This window comes from Cnephaeus nilssonii, assembly GCF_951640355.1.
Source record: "Cnephaeus nilssonii genome assembly, chromosome: 11".
NCBI lineage: Eukaryota > Metazoa > Chordata > Mammalia > Chiroptera > Vespertilionidae > Cnephaeus > Cnephaeus nilssonii.
The window spans coordinates 47,967,125-47,983,667 of NC_137082.1; positions in this window are offsets into that span (position 1 = coordinate 47,967,125).

Genomic DNA, 16,543 nt, shown 5'->3' on the forward strand with positions numbered 1-16,543 from the left:
TGGTTTCCCAATTTTCAGTTAATTCTAATAATAGAGACCTCGCTGTCTGCATTTAATTTGCAAACATTTATTTCAAACCATGTGGGTCAGTTTGAAATGTCTTGTTTCAACCTTGATCCACATTCTAATCTAATATATATCTAACTCCCAATACCTTGTCATCGGTTGTATCTTTGACTTATTCATGCCATTTTCATCAGTTCTTATTCCTAACTAGAGGCCTGGTGCATGAAAATTCATGCACTGAAGGGGGGGGGGGGCCCTCAGCCCGGCCTGCCCCCTCCCACAGTCCGGGAGCCCTCAGGGGTGGGAGGCAACCCAGCAATCAGGGGAAGGTGACGCCCCATCACACCTCTGCTGCTCCCACTGCCAGTAGCGCAAGCCTTGGCCGGCTTGGTTACCTGAGCCTTGGGCAGGCATGGGCGGCTGGGCAGCCACCACCCAAGACTTGCCTGCACCTCAGTCCAGCCATGGGAGGCTGAGGGGCTGAGGGGACTGGGTGCCATCATCTTGTGGCTGTGGGCACCACCATCTTTGAGGGCGGGACAGTCAATTAGCATATTCCCTCCTTATTGGCTGTGGGCACTGCCATCTTTGTGATGGCGTGAGGGTTAATTAGCATATTCCTTCTTTATTAGATAGGATAATAGTTTGACTCAGTCCCTACATTTTTGTGTATAAATGAGCTGTCTGACTGGGCTTAAAAAGTATTCCTTGAGTTTCCATATCATTATTTCAATGTTTGAGACACTGTTCATTTAGGCAATGACCACTGCCTAACTGCCCTTAGTTTGGGTAAACTCCTATGCATTTGACCTTGATTAATTGGGAGAACTTTGGTTGTAAGTCAGCCTTGGTCCGGAAATCCTGTCCTTGAACAGAAGGTGAGGACAGGGCTACTCATTATCTTTGATGATTTCTCAATGAAAACTATGAATATATTAGAAAAAGTACAATGCAATTTATATTACTTACCCTGCACATTGTCATGACCTGATCAAGACCATGTCCCTATATGCTCCAAGGTAAGTGTTTCTTAATATAGATTATGAAATCAATTAGGGCATGCAAATTGAGTTATCAGATCAATAGTAATATAGAGGAATCAATTATACACAAAACCCACATCCAGAATACAGAAAAGTACAATCTAAAAGCAGTTTCATGACAGATGTAAATGGCAATAATTTATTGCTTCATGAAATTATTAATAGAGCTCTTGCTTCATTATCATGCATACATCCTCATCCTTAATGGGCAAGGTTTGCAAAAGACACATACTGTGATAATATAGAGCTTAAGCTGTGAATAGCCTTTTAAGGGGTTGTTTGACTGCACAGCTAATGACTTCAATATCTTGATTGCAGTGTACTTCACATGCATATATTCACTTTTTATCTGGAATTTTAAAGAATACTGAGTTTAAGCCATTACATCCCTCATAAGTGAATTCATAATGCTTTTTTGTGAAGTCACTAAGGCAAATTGGCTTGCTGCTCAGCGACAAAGATTTAATACTTAATGAAATAACAGATGGCAGGCAATCATTTCAAAGGGGAAGGTCATGACTAATAGCATAAAGAAAATTGATTGCACGGATCTGAGCCTTTGATACTGTCATGGCAAACATCAATCACCCTAGAATTTTTATAAAACATTTTTTTTCTGTTCAGGTTCTGAGTTTTATTATAGAGACTAAACAAGTAAACAGAACTTATATGGGACTAGGATACCTTTAAAATCTATGGCCCAGAGATACCATAAAAGGTAGTGCAAGGATATATGTAACATCAGCCAAGGAAGATTTTCTTATATGATTATATGTTGATAAACCTTTGAGTGATAATGTCACTATTCTCAAACCACATCATATTTATAACAGATGATGGTACAAGAGTGGTGATGTACTGCAATTATGTTCATCTCTTTCCAAATCTCCATCATGTTGGTAGTTTAAAATGACTCATTGAGTCAGTTTATACCATGGAAACAGATGATTGTTACACATTAGAGATTTTTTTTCAACTTTTTGAGGCTTGATTATTGAACATTTCCTATTACAATATAAGTTGAATAGGAGAGGTGCAGAGTGAGGTTTTCCTGACCCCAATAAGACAGCTAATCAAATCATCCCTATCTACACTAATAAAAGAGAAAGATGCAAATTGATTGCACCTCTGTGACACCTGCCAGCCAATCAGGAGTGAGTATGCAAATTAACCCAACAAAGATGGCGGGTTAATTTGCATATGCAGGCATGGAGCGAAGACTGAAGGCTCTGGCCCGAAAGAAAACTGAAGACTAAAGACGACTGAAGACTGAAGAGGCTTGGCTTCTCAGCTGCGGCTGGAGCAAAGGCCTGGGTCCCGGGTGTTGGAAGAAAACCGGTGCCAGCAGCCAGGGGAAGGAAGGCCTATTGCATGAATCTTCATGCATCGGGCCTTTAGTTATATAATAAAAATAAATATGAGAAATATTTGCTCATAGTCTCCAAGAATCCATACTCTGTGCTCAGTAAGTTAGCCCGTTGGAGGAGTGAGGACAACTGTAAAATGTGTTGGTCTTTTTTTCTGTCTTCAGTATAGTACTACAAGGGATCTAAGACTCAGTCCCAGGCAATGCATCTGCACATGTAGAAAGTACATACAGCAAGTTTATAACTTTGCTAGAAGTTCTTACTTTCTGCATACAAATAACTGGAAAAAGTGTGGATCAGATAGATATTCATCTATCCTGCTGAACTACAGAAGTTCATTCACATCCTAAAGGCAGTAACTGATCAGCAAAATGTAGGATCCTGTACATTAAAATCAGATATCCTATCTAATAAAAGAGAAACATACAAATTGACCATACCTCCACTATGCCCACCAGCCACACCCACCAGCCAATCGGGAGCGAGTATACAAATTAACCCAACCAAGATGGTGGTTAATTTGCATATCCAGGTGCAGAGCAAAGACTGAAGACAGCATAGAAGGAAGCCAAGTACTGCAGAAGGGAGTGAAGCTGCCGAGAAGCAAGCAAGCAGGATGGCGGAGAAGGGAGGGAAGCAGGCAGAGCAGTGGAGAAGGGAGGGCTTCCACCCAGGAGATCTTAGATAGATATTTATAGTAATGAAAGTGCTATAGAATATTGAAGATAAAAGAAGAATGACTCTTTAAGCAGCCTAGCTGTTTTATCAAATAGTTGATAAAACAGATTAATCTATATTACTATTGATCTGATCACTCAATTTGCATTCCCTGATTGATTGCATAACCTAGATTAAGAAACATTTAACTTGGGCCACATAGGGACATGATCTTGATAAGGTCATGGAATGAAAAGCTTGTGCAATTCTGATTCAAGAGTAAAGCTGGATGCAATTTCCTACAATAGTAAAGTCAAAAAAGTTCCTCAAAATGAAATCAGCAGCCCCCAATTAAGTTTGAAGAGACAGCTATTGCCAAAAATTCTCAAAGCCAGGAACATATCAAGAGATAATAGTTAAGGCCTTGTTTGAGCCCAAGTGCTGGGCCTATCACAAAGTAGGATACAAAAAAGGTGAAAGACTAAATCTCAATGTTTCAATGCAAGTCTCTCTCAAAGACAATTAAGTTAGAAATGTTTTATTGAAACAGGGTCTTTTGGGAATTTTGGGAATCAAAGCAGCTCATGCAATACCCAGGACTTATTCTTTGTGTTAGCATTTTCAGACATTAGTCCTCAAGTCTTCCCTTCAATATCTCTCTTTTTCATCTATTACTTTATACCCACTATCATGCTCCAATGTGAGTCTTCTGTCCAGAAAGACTGCCTACCTGGCATTGTCCAAATGATTTCCATTCTGTAATTCATAATCCTGTCCCATGTTTATTCAAAGGGCCATTTGTTCCACTTTGATGATCACATTGTAATCGTGTCTTTAAAAGTAATTAAGAAAGTAAATATATAGTAAAAGTTCTTTAAAAAGAAATCAATGATGAGCCTAAACATAGAGAAACTCATGGCAAAGAGCAGTCAGAGGAGAGTGTATTTACAGTGTGATTCTGTCTGTGCATCCAGTGCTAATACCCGGAGGGGCAATTCGATCTTCCCAAGGTTTATTGCTTTTAGAAGCCTTTCTAAATCTAATTCTGCGTGGTAACTTGATGGATATTCAGACTACTTGTTTGCATCTTGTTGGCTCTCTTTATTCAGGATACAATTTTGAATGAGAGGTCAATATTTCCAGGGTAGATTTTCTTTCACTTCCTTCACTTCAGAGTCAGAGTGGCCACCAAATCACTAATGTCATCACCACCACAATCTGCAAAATCACTCACCCGATGAGACTGCTGAGAGCAGCTTCATGCTCAGCACTGTAAAAACTGCTTTAAAGAGCAAGCAAGCAAAGAGAGCCAGAAAAAAAATGCATCATATTCTCTGTAGAAGAGTGGTCAACGTGGCAAGGAACATTAGGGTGCAATGTGGTTATTGGAGTTTTGAAATTTTTTATCTGTTTCCAACATGCTGCTTACTCAGACTCCCAAATTAGTAAAACCAACCCTATTGCTCAGCACTAAATAATTTAATGCATCTGGTATGTAAAGTAGTGCCTGATATAGTTTAGGCACATGCTAAAGTCAGATAATAATCATAGGTAAATATACAATATAAAGGTATTTGAATGGGGGAAGAAAAACATGGCTCTTGTGCCAGAACCCACCACTTATAAACTTACTTATTGTAATCCTGGGCCAGTTCTTCAGCTGCTTTGATTCCCAAAATTCCCATCTATAAAGTCAGATGTTGAGTAATTAGTTGACTATTAGTTTTTCTTCCTGTTTTATTAGCTCACGATTCTATGCATATCCCATGAGTGCTGAGTAATATCTTGCAGGCATGCGAGACTTTTAGGTGGCTGTGTGTGTATGTGTGTGTGTGTGTGTGTGTGTGGCGTGTGTGTGTGTGTATGTGTGATAAACTCTTTTGAATTTCTAAAACTATTTTGAATTTCTGTTGTGGATTTATGCCCAGAGTAATGCATGTAGGAATACCTGCCCTGGTTTTGCATTTAATTTCAGGCAGTGTGTCTGTCCGGGAGAGACTTGCTTTCCATCTGCAGCCATGGCTCCCAGGGAGGACCCCGTGCTCTGTGCTTCCAGTGTTCAGAGAGGAAGGAAATCTACACAGACCTTTTCAGATGAAGTGCCAGGGCAGCTTCTAAGTCTAAGGGAAGTCCTGGCTTCCTCTGCTCTACTTCCTTTTTTCAGGATATGCCCATGAGGACACAGAGTGCTGCTGCTTTTTTCTTTTTCTCCTCTGTTAATATTGCCGTGATGCACTCAAACACTTATGTCTCTCCACCCCATCTCTCACAACTGGAATGGAACAAGAAATGAACAGAACAAGAAATAATTCCCCAATTTCCCCTCTCTCTTGATGCCCTAGAAGACATTATTTGTTTTTTTACTTTTGATATAATGAATGATAATTGAGAAAGCAGGAGGTGAAAATGACTACAGAGGGCTGTTACAAAGCCTAAGTTGTTAAACTATGCACATTCATCTGTGTTGCTCCAGCAAGGGGGTTGTTGGAAGCTCCGGAGTCAAATTGTTTCCACTGAGGGTGGAGCTCAGCAGACCTTTGTTATTCTCCGTGCCTGACTTTCTCTAGCTTCATTTAGTTGCACTGAAAGAAAGATCTTCAATTAGAAGCTGCGTTTTTTAAAAAAATCATAATTACTCACTTTTAGCAATGGAAAAAAAAAGGTCTTTTGTGAATATTCTCTTTTCAAAAAGTCTAGCGTATATATTCTGGATCCATATAATATTAATATTTTTAGTATTCTTTTAATTAGGTGCCATTTATGACTAAAACTGTTAGTAGTGAGAATGTATTAATGCATGTGAAGCACTAGGGTAAGCATTTGACTTGGTTCTCTCATTTACTGGTAGTTCTCACAACATCCCTGTAGGTCATGTACTATTATTAGCTCACTTTGTATGCTTGGTAAATAAGATAGAGAAAGGTTAGACCAACCTGGAAATATCACAAAGTAGCAAGGGATGGATTTGATATTGAACCCATCTTTGTACCCCCAAATTCCTTGCTCTTAATCACCATATACCAACATGCAATCTTATGCAACCAAGAGACTGTAGGGCAGGGCACCATACACCTCAACTCCAGGTGTCCTGTTTATCTATCTATCTATCTATCTATCTATCTATCTATCTATCTATCATCTATCATCTATCTATAGCTATAAATTAACTCCATTCATAAAATAAAACTGTTAAACTGAAATTTTTAACATCACCACCAAGTTTGGATTTTATGAGTAACTAGAGGCCTGGTGCATGAAATTCATGCATGGGGGTGGGAGGCTGCCCTCAGCCCAGCCTGCAGCCTCTCCAATCTGGGACATCCCTCTCACAATCCTGGATTGTTGGTTCCTAACCACTTGCCTCTAACTGCCTCTGCCTGCCAGCCTGATCGCCCCTAACCACCTCTGCCTGCCGGCCTGATTGCCCCCTAACTGCTCCCCTGCTGGCCTTATTGCTCCCTAACTGTTCCTCTGCCAGCCTGATTGCCCCTAACTGCCTCTGCCTCGGCCTCCACCACTGCAGCTTTGTCCAGAAGGACATCCAGAAGGACGTCCGGAAAGTCATTCGGTCTAATTAGCATATTATGTTTTTTTTAGTATATATTTTCTGCCTCTAAGTAAAAAAAAAGAATCAAATTCCTTTTGAGGAAAACAAAGCAAAACATTGATCATCAGGATATGGACATTAAATAATCTACATTCAGCCCTAGGTGGTTTGGCTCAGTGGATAGAGCATCAGCCTGCGGACTGAAGGGTCCCAGATTTGATTCCGGTCAAGGGCATGTACCTTGGTTGTGGGCACATCCCCAGTATGGGGTGTTCAGGAGGCAGCTAATTGATGTTTCTAACTCTATATCCCTCTCCCTTCCTCTCTGTAAAAAATCAATAAAATATATTTAAAAAAATAATCTACATTCAGTGAACATTAATGTCTATTACTCAATGTGTCCCATTTTCATTTGTGTTTTATTTTGACATTGCCCCTTCTGATTTATTTTCAAGGTTAGATGTCTTTGTTTTCATGATTTAATCTGAATTTAAACATTTTGCTTAGACAGAACAGTTAAGGAATGCAGGAGTGTTTAAGCTCAAACAGTTAATCACTAGGCCATAAGCTGTATGGTAAGAAATAGGAGAAACTCTATAAAATGAGTCTGATGCAAGGTTCCTGGTTATCTTTACCACCAGCTTATCTATGATTCAGTGTATCAGGTAAATAGAAATAATTTCTTATAAACAATAATATATATTGAATAGATTGAAAAGAGAAAATGTAATAAATCTATCTCAAATGGATTCAGTGAATTAATAAGCATATCTTTAGAGAGACTTCTAAGTCTTTAACATCCTCCTTTCCTTTAGAATATAAATTTTATTAGCAATTAATATTGCAATATCAGGCAGATATTGCCACCGACAATGACAGAGCTGGTATGGCTTTCAGTTAAACATCCACGATTTGTTTCATTAAAATATTTCATTATACTGTCAGAGTTTTTAAATGTCTCTGAGCACATCTCATAATTTTTGAGATATTACAACTAATTTCTTTCCTAGAAAGCATAATTTCCATGCATATTAAGAATGAGGGTACATTTTCAATAACTTTATGTATACTAATCATGAGCTTCCCTATAATGGGATTCACCCTGTTCCCCATTCACTTTCACATGTGCTATGAGAATGACAATTTGAAGTCAACTTATGAACATTCACATTAAATGTAAAGTGTCTTAACTGCATACATATATTAGCAACATTTGGATGTTTTATTAGAAGAGCTGTTGAACTTAGTGGGGGAAATTAAAAAACACACACACACCTTTCTCCCTCAAAGTACCTATTTAGAAAAGAACGATTTTTATGAAATGTGGTAATGAAATGTTATATACTTAAAAAGTCCTTTAAATATGAAAAAAGGAAAACTCACAAGAGCTGTAGAAAAAATGAGAGGGACAACATTCCAGATATTTTATGCAAGTTACTATTATTTGAACACAATAAACTATTCAGGTAAGACTCACTGAGTGCATTTGCAGGTCTGTGGAGATTCTACCTAAAAATTAGAACACACATTTTAATTAAACATTTTACTTTCTGATTCATTTCCCCCACAGTCCTTAAAATCACATACATTTATAGGAGGGAGGGACAGAAAGGTTAAATACGAGCTCAGGTCAGGAAATGCTCTGAGCCTGTCAGATGGGTAGTTGCTAACTGAATTCTTCCCACCACTGTGCACTGGGCACTTGGAGAGTGATTGCATTGCTTATATTTTCCTAAATCCACATGAAGTTTGCAAATAACAAAGCCAAACCAAACAACTGAAGTCTTAGAGTCACAAAGGTTTTATGCAAAATTGAATATAGCCAATTTTAATTGTGATTTAAGCAATTTCAAATGTATCCCCTTCTCCCTCTGCTGGTGTTATTGTTTGTTTACCCAACAAACATGATTATCATCTATGTCAGAGACAATAATAACAAGTTCACTGCCAGGGCCTCAGAGCCATATCTAAGCAAGTGTGAGAAAAAAGTAATCTGAGGAAAGAATGAAATTATACTACTGCAGCTATAGGACCACGTAAGTAAACAAAATTACACATTCTTTATTTAGCACCTACTTTTCACACTAGAATATCTCTCTGAGTTTTGTAATTAAATATAAATAAACAAGCCATCCATAAATACAATTGCAAACAGAGACAAAACAGAAACCATTCTTATGCCATTTTCAGGACAAGATAGAGAATATTTTGTGAATTTAGGCTAAAGAATGAATGCTGCTTGAAAAATCATTCCTCCACTTGAATGCATCAGTTTGTGTTTTTAAAAAATATGTCTTTATTTTAGAGAGAGAGGAAGGGAGAAACATCAATGTGAAGGAGAAACATTGATCAGCTGCCTCCTACACACCCCCTACTGGGAATGGAGCTTGCAACCTGGGCATGTGCCCTGACTAAGAATCAAACCTGAGACCTTTTGGTGCATAAGATGACACTCAACCAACTGAGCCACACCAGCCAGGGTTGAATGCACAGGTTTTTGATTTTTCAACTTTTTTTTTTCCATTTGACAAAGGCAATTGCTATTAAAAATAAAAACTCTTAAAAAACACAACGTTGTAATTAATTATTTGTCTCTCAATCTGAAAATGTTAACTCAACTATTTACAAAGCCATTTTGTATGTTTATTTTGCTCACTTAAATATCCTATATAATAAAAGGATAATATGCAAATAGACCAAATGGCAGAACAACCAATCAAAGTGTAATATGCTAATGATATGCTAAGGCTGCTCAACTGCTCACTATGACATGCACTGACCACCAGAGGGAAGATGCTCCAACCAGTAGGTTAGCTTGCTGCTGGGGTCCAGCCGATTGGGGACTGAACAAGATGGGCCAGGCACACCCTGGAGCCCTCCCATGGTCCCTCCCCTGCCCAATCGTGCACTGGTGGGGTCCCTCAGCCTAACCTGCACCCTCTCGCAATCTGAGACCCGCTTGGGGGATGTCGGAGAGCCAGTTTAAGCCTGATCCTGCAGGCCACTCCCATTGGGAGGGTGCTAGATGCAGGGCTCATGACTGGTGAGCGCTGCTGCGGCAGCACGAGCCTCTCCCGATCAGGATTGATTGGGCACGAGCCTGCAGTAGGCACAGTGGGGCCAGGATGAGCAGGAGCGGCAGGTAGGAGCTGATCTCTGCAGGCCACCCAGAGGGACTCCACATGTGCATGAATTTGTGCACCGGGCCTCTAGCAGTTTAAGAAAGAGGGGTAAGCAAGAACATTGAAATAATACAGTTTGGGGTAAAAAAAATATGTCATTTTACAATAAGCTCCTGAATTCAAGATGAACACTTTATGTATTTACTTATTTTAAAAATCAAACTAAACACAATTCCTTGTAATTTCCATTTTACAGTTTGCAAAAGTCAAAACTCTACCTATGAGTATTCATATATCTAAATTTTAAAGTTGAAGTAAAGGAGAGAGAAATTACAAGACTATTTTACATTAAAGTCAGGGGTGACTCTAAAGGCAGGGATGAGAGGCAAATGAATATGGTTGGACACTGTAAGAGAGTGAAAGAAATGGGCAGGAGAAGAAAAGACAGGAGAGACAAAAGAGTGACAAGTAATGAATCTTAGTAATCTACAAAAAGCGCTAAAGGCAAAGTAAATATTCTGGGAGCTATGAGAATCTATTATTAAACTGATTTCCTTTTATAATGATGTGAATTTTCCTGTAGGGTCAGTTTATTTTGTATTTTATCTTCTCGATTTTTAATCTAATCGTATAGTAATTCTAATAATGATGATGCCTTATGCCTCTCCCCACCTCTTCAATGAACATCTGGAGATATAAGGGTACTGGGTCTTAACCAAATACTATTCAGTTATTTCATTGAATAACCTAAGTACAAATCTAGAACATGCATTATGATTGCCAATTTACAATATATAACAAATAAAAAGAAACGAAATTCAAAAGGCACAGCAATAAATCTTTCAGTGGATGATGTAAGGAATGAATTAGGAACATCTGCACCATTGTTAGTAAATGTAGCAAAATTAATAGTAAGAATATTCAGATCAACTGTTGACACTTTTCTGGCACTTTGTGTAAACATCTTATGAGGATATGATGGAATAATATACCTGCATTTATCGCCTGTCTGTGGTTCATTAGTCTAACTCAAGGCTTGGCAAACTTGGCCACTTGGCCAACTCTATCCTATGTCTGTTTCTGTAATACAGCTTTATCAGAAGACAGCCATGCTTACTTGTTTCCTCATTGTCTGTGGGTTACTTCACACTGTTACAGCAAAGTTAAGTAGCTAAGACCATTTTTTGATATCTGATGATGTAGAAAACACTCAAGCATAGTATTGCTTTTTACATTTATGATCATGCACAATTCAACTGAATATTTGGATAAATACATCATACACACTTTAATTAGAATTTTAAAAATTTACTGCATTTTAATGGTAATTAAAGCCAAGTTCCTTTCTCATTAATCACAATTGACTCTGATATTTTTCAAGAAAATAATCTTGCAATTAATATATACAACAAAGTATGAGATCTTTGTTGTGGTACTGGTTTTATGTGGTGAGCATTTAAACTATTTTTAATATCCCTGATTTCTAAGTATTCCAAATGCTTTACTGTAAGTATTAAAATACTTGCATTATCTATTGACCTTTAATTATTTTTTCTTTCTTGTTCTGCTTGATCAAATAAAGTATTCTTACATCCCAACCAATGTCATAACTTAGCCCATTTTTTCCCCTTCATCTTAATTAACTTAATACCTGTTAATGGGGTGATAATAATGTAAACCTCAAAGGTTTATTTCAGTATTAAAATGAATGCATATAAATTGAATAGCATAGCGACCTACATGAAACAAGTAATTTGTAGTGATTTTGATGTAGAAAGTATAATCCACTCATTTGGGCTACTTTAACAAAATACCATGGACTGCATGGCTTATAAACAACAGAAATTCATTCCTCACAGTTCTGGAGGCTGGGAAGTCCAAGATCAAGGTGCCAGCATGGTTCCTCTGGTAGGGGCCCTCTTCCTAGTTCATAACTGGCACATTCTCACTGTGTCCTCAAATGGTGAAAGGGGTAAGGGCGCCTGTAGGATCTCCATTGTAAGAGCATTAATTCCATTTATGAGGGCTACAGAGCCATAACCTAAGCAGACCCCCCAAATTCCCACTTCCTAAATACCATCATATGTGATACAGAGATTTCAGCACCAATTTTGGGGGAACAGAAGCATTCAGAACACAGCAAATTCCTTACACTGTTGTTGGACATATGAAGTGTTAGTTGGACTAACACACTAAAAATATCTAAATTTATTCTTTTCTGAATGTTTCCACTTTATAGATTTTTTATTTGTTTCCTAGACATTTGTAGATTAAAGTATACAATTAGTATCTGAACCTCGCTTTATTTTGCTTTGTATTCTTTCATAGGAAATAGCCAAGAACTAGCCAAATTGAATTTAGTTAGACATAAAATGACTAATTATAAACTGTTCCTAAAAAATCAAATGGAAAAAAAAATGTCCGCTATGTAGGCCTTAAGAATAGTTAGAACTTTCTAAAAAATGTTTTAATTTTGTTTTTGGCGAAGGGAAGCAGGATCTATATATATAAAAGCCTAAGTGACCGGATGACCAAACGACCAGTAAACTGGTAGCTATGACCTGCACTGACCACTGGTGATCAGTGCACTCCCACAGCAAGAGCACCACTCAGCTGACAACAGGCGCCAGACTCAAGGCTCACGGTTGGCCACCACAGCTCAGAGACCACAGCTGAATGGCAATGAGTCTACGGAGCAGCAGTGGCAGGCGCAGTGGGCTGGGATGAGCAGGAGTGGCAGGCAGGAGCAGCAGGCAATGTTGGACTGCTGGTTTTGACCTGATCCCTGCAGGCTACGCCAAGGGACCCCACCAGTGCACAAATCCGTGCACCCAGCCTCTAGTCTATAATAAAGAAGCCATATGGTTGATGATTAAACACATGAATAGAAACAGAAGTCACCTTGCAAAATTCAAATCCCAGTGCCACCACAACTTAACATTGAATGTACTTTTTTTTGCCTTTGTTTCTTCATCTATACAATATTGCTTTACTCATAAATTACTGTGCAAATTAAATAAATTAATATAAACAAAGGTCTTAGAATAGCATCTGGCACATAATAAGCACTCAGAAATAGTACATATTATCTATCATATTAAAGTAAAATATAATATAAACTTTGATATGATGTTTGGATATTTTGGAAAAAAATAAAAAATAACTGTGATCTCCAAATCAAATTAAGAAGTGACAGAAATAAAATAATATTATTGGCACAATTTTGACTCTCACACTTAACAGTGATTTTGTATCTCTCATTCCTTACCAGGAGGAGAAAATTAGTTAATTCCATTTTAGCACTTCCCTTCTCTTCTTAAATAAATATATTCAATAAAATCAAATTATGAAAATAAAATTCCAACTTGGATCAATATTGAAGTTATTTCTTTAAACAATCTATACTAATAAAAGGGTAATATGCTAATTAGACTGGGAGACCTTCCAGGAGACCTTCCAGGACAAAGCCATGGTGGCGGGGCCGAGGCAGAGGCAGTTAGGGGAAATCAGGCCAGGAGGGGAGGGCAGTTGGGGGTGATCAGGCTGGTGGGGGGGCAGTTGGAGGCAATCAGGCCAGCGGTGGGGACAGTGGGAGTGAGCAGGCTGGCAGGGGGGCAGTTGGGAGCGAGCAGTCCAGCAGGCAGAGTGGTTAGGGGTGATCAGGCAGGCAGGCAGGTGAGTGGTTAGGAACCAGCGGTCCCAGATTGCAAGAGGAATGTCCGATTGCCAGTTTAGGCCCTGTGGGACCGGGCCTAAACCGGCAGTCAGACATCCCCTAAGGGGTCCCAGATTGAAGAGGGTGCAGGCCAGGCTGAGGGACACCCCCCTGTGTACAAATTTTGTGCACTGGGCCACTAGTAAAACAAATAAATACAATATGGTAATAACTTTTTTTTCTTAAATATATTTTTATTGATTTCAGAGAGGAAGGAAGAGGGAGAAAGAAATAGAAACATCAATGATGACAGAGAATCACTGATTGGCTGCCTCCTGCACGCCCCCTACTGGGGATTGAGCTGGCAACCCAGGCATGTGCACTGACCAGGAATCAAACCATGAACTTCTGGTTCATAGGTCAATGCTCAACCACTTAGCTATGTTGGCAAGGCAAAGTTTCTTTCCTCAACATAAATATAGGACTTTCTGCTCAGGTTAAAATATAGTTATATTAAGGAAGTAAAAAAAATCTTCTTTGTTTTAATACTCAGCATTTTGGTAGTATATTTTACCTCCAGAACTCATGTGTGCACTATCTAACTCTCCAGAATAAAGAAGAGAAATATATACTATAAACTGAAATATTGGTATAAAAGGTCAAAGTGTTAGACCATTAATTCGGTACTGGAATCAAATGGGTTGTAAAAGGCTCCAGTGCTGGGGGTGTGAGCACTAGCAGAAACACATTGGAATCAGAGAAATGAGGCTGTGTAGTAGGGTTAAGGGCAAGGTTAACAGTCACCATGGCCAGGTGACAACAGTAGTATTTTTAAAAGCTGCTTACCGTTCAATCAAGTTTGTATTATTTTCTTTCACTACATATTCATTTTGGATAAAGAGATGTTTGCTGATAGGATGTGAAAAACAAAGAATATAAATGGCTATATCATGTCGATTTTATAAAACACTTTATAATCTGCCAAAGCAGCAGTTGTTCATTCTTAGGGAAGTACTAAAAATATACTAAACCTTTAATAAAAATCCTTTTTATTTAGCTTAAGTTCATAATGTTTTATCTAGAAAATGCCAAATTGAGAATGAAAGATTTAACATGTTGAACCAAATCCCTTGAATGCAACTCGAGCTTATTACTGTGTAGTATGAAAAAGCAAAAAGCTTAATGCTAAAATATAGTTACTCGAGTGATTGAAGGAAAAATATATTTTATATTGTATGTAAGAAAAACAAGATTTACTTAATAAAGTCTGGAATAAGTGCAGAAATAGTAAGATACGCTATTGAAGAGAAGCAGTTTTGAATACAGAAAGTATACAGAATATAGAAATATTCATCATATTATGTGGATTTTCTTGATACATTGGCACATAAAACTTTATACCTCTGTGTATGAGAACTGTGTCACTGATTAACAGTTTCTGATTAGTGACTAGGAACAAAATCATATTTCCCCACATTTCCTAAATTCTTCTCACATCCTCTCTACTCCATTTTTTCATGTTTTAGATAATACAAGCCAGATTCTACTGTTTTGAATGAGAGAGTGAAAAGGGAATAATAACTTCAATCTCAGCAAATATCACTAAAACACATTTGAGTGCTTCTCTGACAATCCAAAAGGAATCTCTGCCTCATATGAAGCATTTACAATAATTACCCACTAATTTAATACTAGATGAATTCAGTAGCTGTGTTTCAGAACAGAACAGCATTGCACAGTATCACACATGACTTACATTTTCCTCCCAGGTTGCACTCAACAAGTTCTTTAAAATAATCATGAAATGTTAAAGGTAGATAATGGATACAAATATCATTTGTTAAGTAAGTATAGAAGGCAATTAAAAATAATGAAAGAAGGCTGTTGGTGCTCAGAAGGGGTGAATGTGAGCAAGAGTCAGTACAGGAAGAAACAAAAGACTGGCAGTTTTTCCTGACTGAGCACAGGAGTTAGCCTTGCTCTCTCTTTGGCACTACAGGCTTAATCAATGTGTTTCAATGTGTTAGCAATGGCGAGAATGGCACCAGATGTTAGACCAGTGGGGTCAGACCAGACCTAGGTTCAGCAATCTCAGTACTTGAGTTCTGGCTAGGAAAGAATTCAGAGCCAAGACTCAAACTCTAAGAGAGCAGGTATTTAGAAGATCACAAAGGTGGAAGAAGTGAGTGGTAGAAGACATGGGCTTAGGAAACAAGTTACAGAGGCAAAGGAAGGCCCTTGGAGCTTTGAGGTGAGGAAGGTAAATGTTAAGAGCCTGGGGAGATGGGAAGTAGGAAGGGAAAGGCTCAGGTGTGCTCCCAGGATTTTAAGGGTGGAGATTTTAGGGGAGGTGCCAGAGGAAAATCTCAATAGAATATTCAGCAGCTTTCCAGGTGTGTCCTTTCAGGGTCGTGGTCTCCACTGATTGGTCAGCGCCAGGGCAGGGGTCCATCATTCAATGTTGTGGATCCTGAGGTCAGCTGTGGCATTCGTTGCCTGGTTTTGCTGCTCCTCTGGGCCTGGAGCTGAAATACAACTGAGGCCTAGATGTTGTCTCTAGGGAAGAAAGGCCAGAGGGTCCGTACTGTCTGGCCAGAGATATGCTAGGAGAGGAACAGTCACCCTGAGATCGAGGTCCCACCTACAATTGTCCTTTGCGAGGCAGCTGGGGCTCTCCACCCCGGTGACCTCTGTACCTGGCCCATCATCCTTGCTCTGCTCATGTCTGTCTAGCTGCCTTCCACAAATGGAGGTCTGTGATTCTTCCTCTGAAGCCAGACACAAAGCCACAGCACGAAAACAAAAGAAAGTCAAAATAAACGCTGCCTTGGATTCATTCTGCTTGCAACTATGAAACTTTTGAAAACGTGACTCTACTTGATTTTCTTTTCAAATTTTTAAAGTTAAATTTATTGGGGTGATATAATAAAATTATCTAGATTTCAAGTGTACAGTTCTATGATACATCATCTGTATATATTGATTGTGTGCTCACCACACAAAATCAAATCTTCTGTCACCATATATTTGATACCTTTTACCCTTTACTCCCTTCCTTCCCTCCCTTCCCTCTGATAACCACCATATTGTTATCTGAGTCTATGAGATTTGTTTGTTTTTTCTTGTTTGTTCATTTGTTGCTTTCA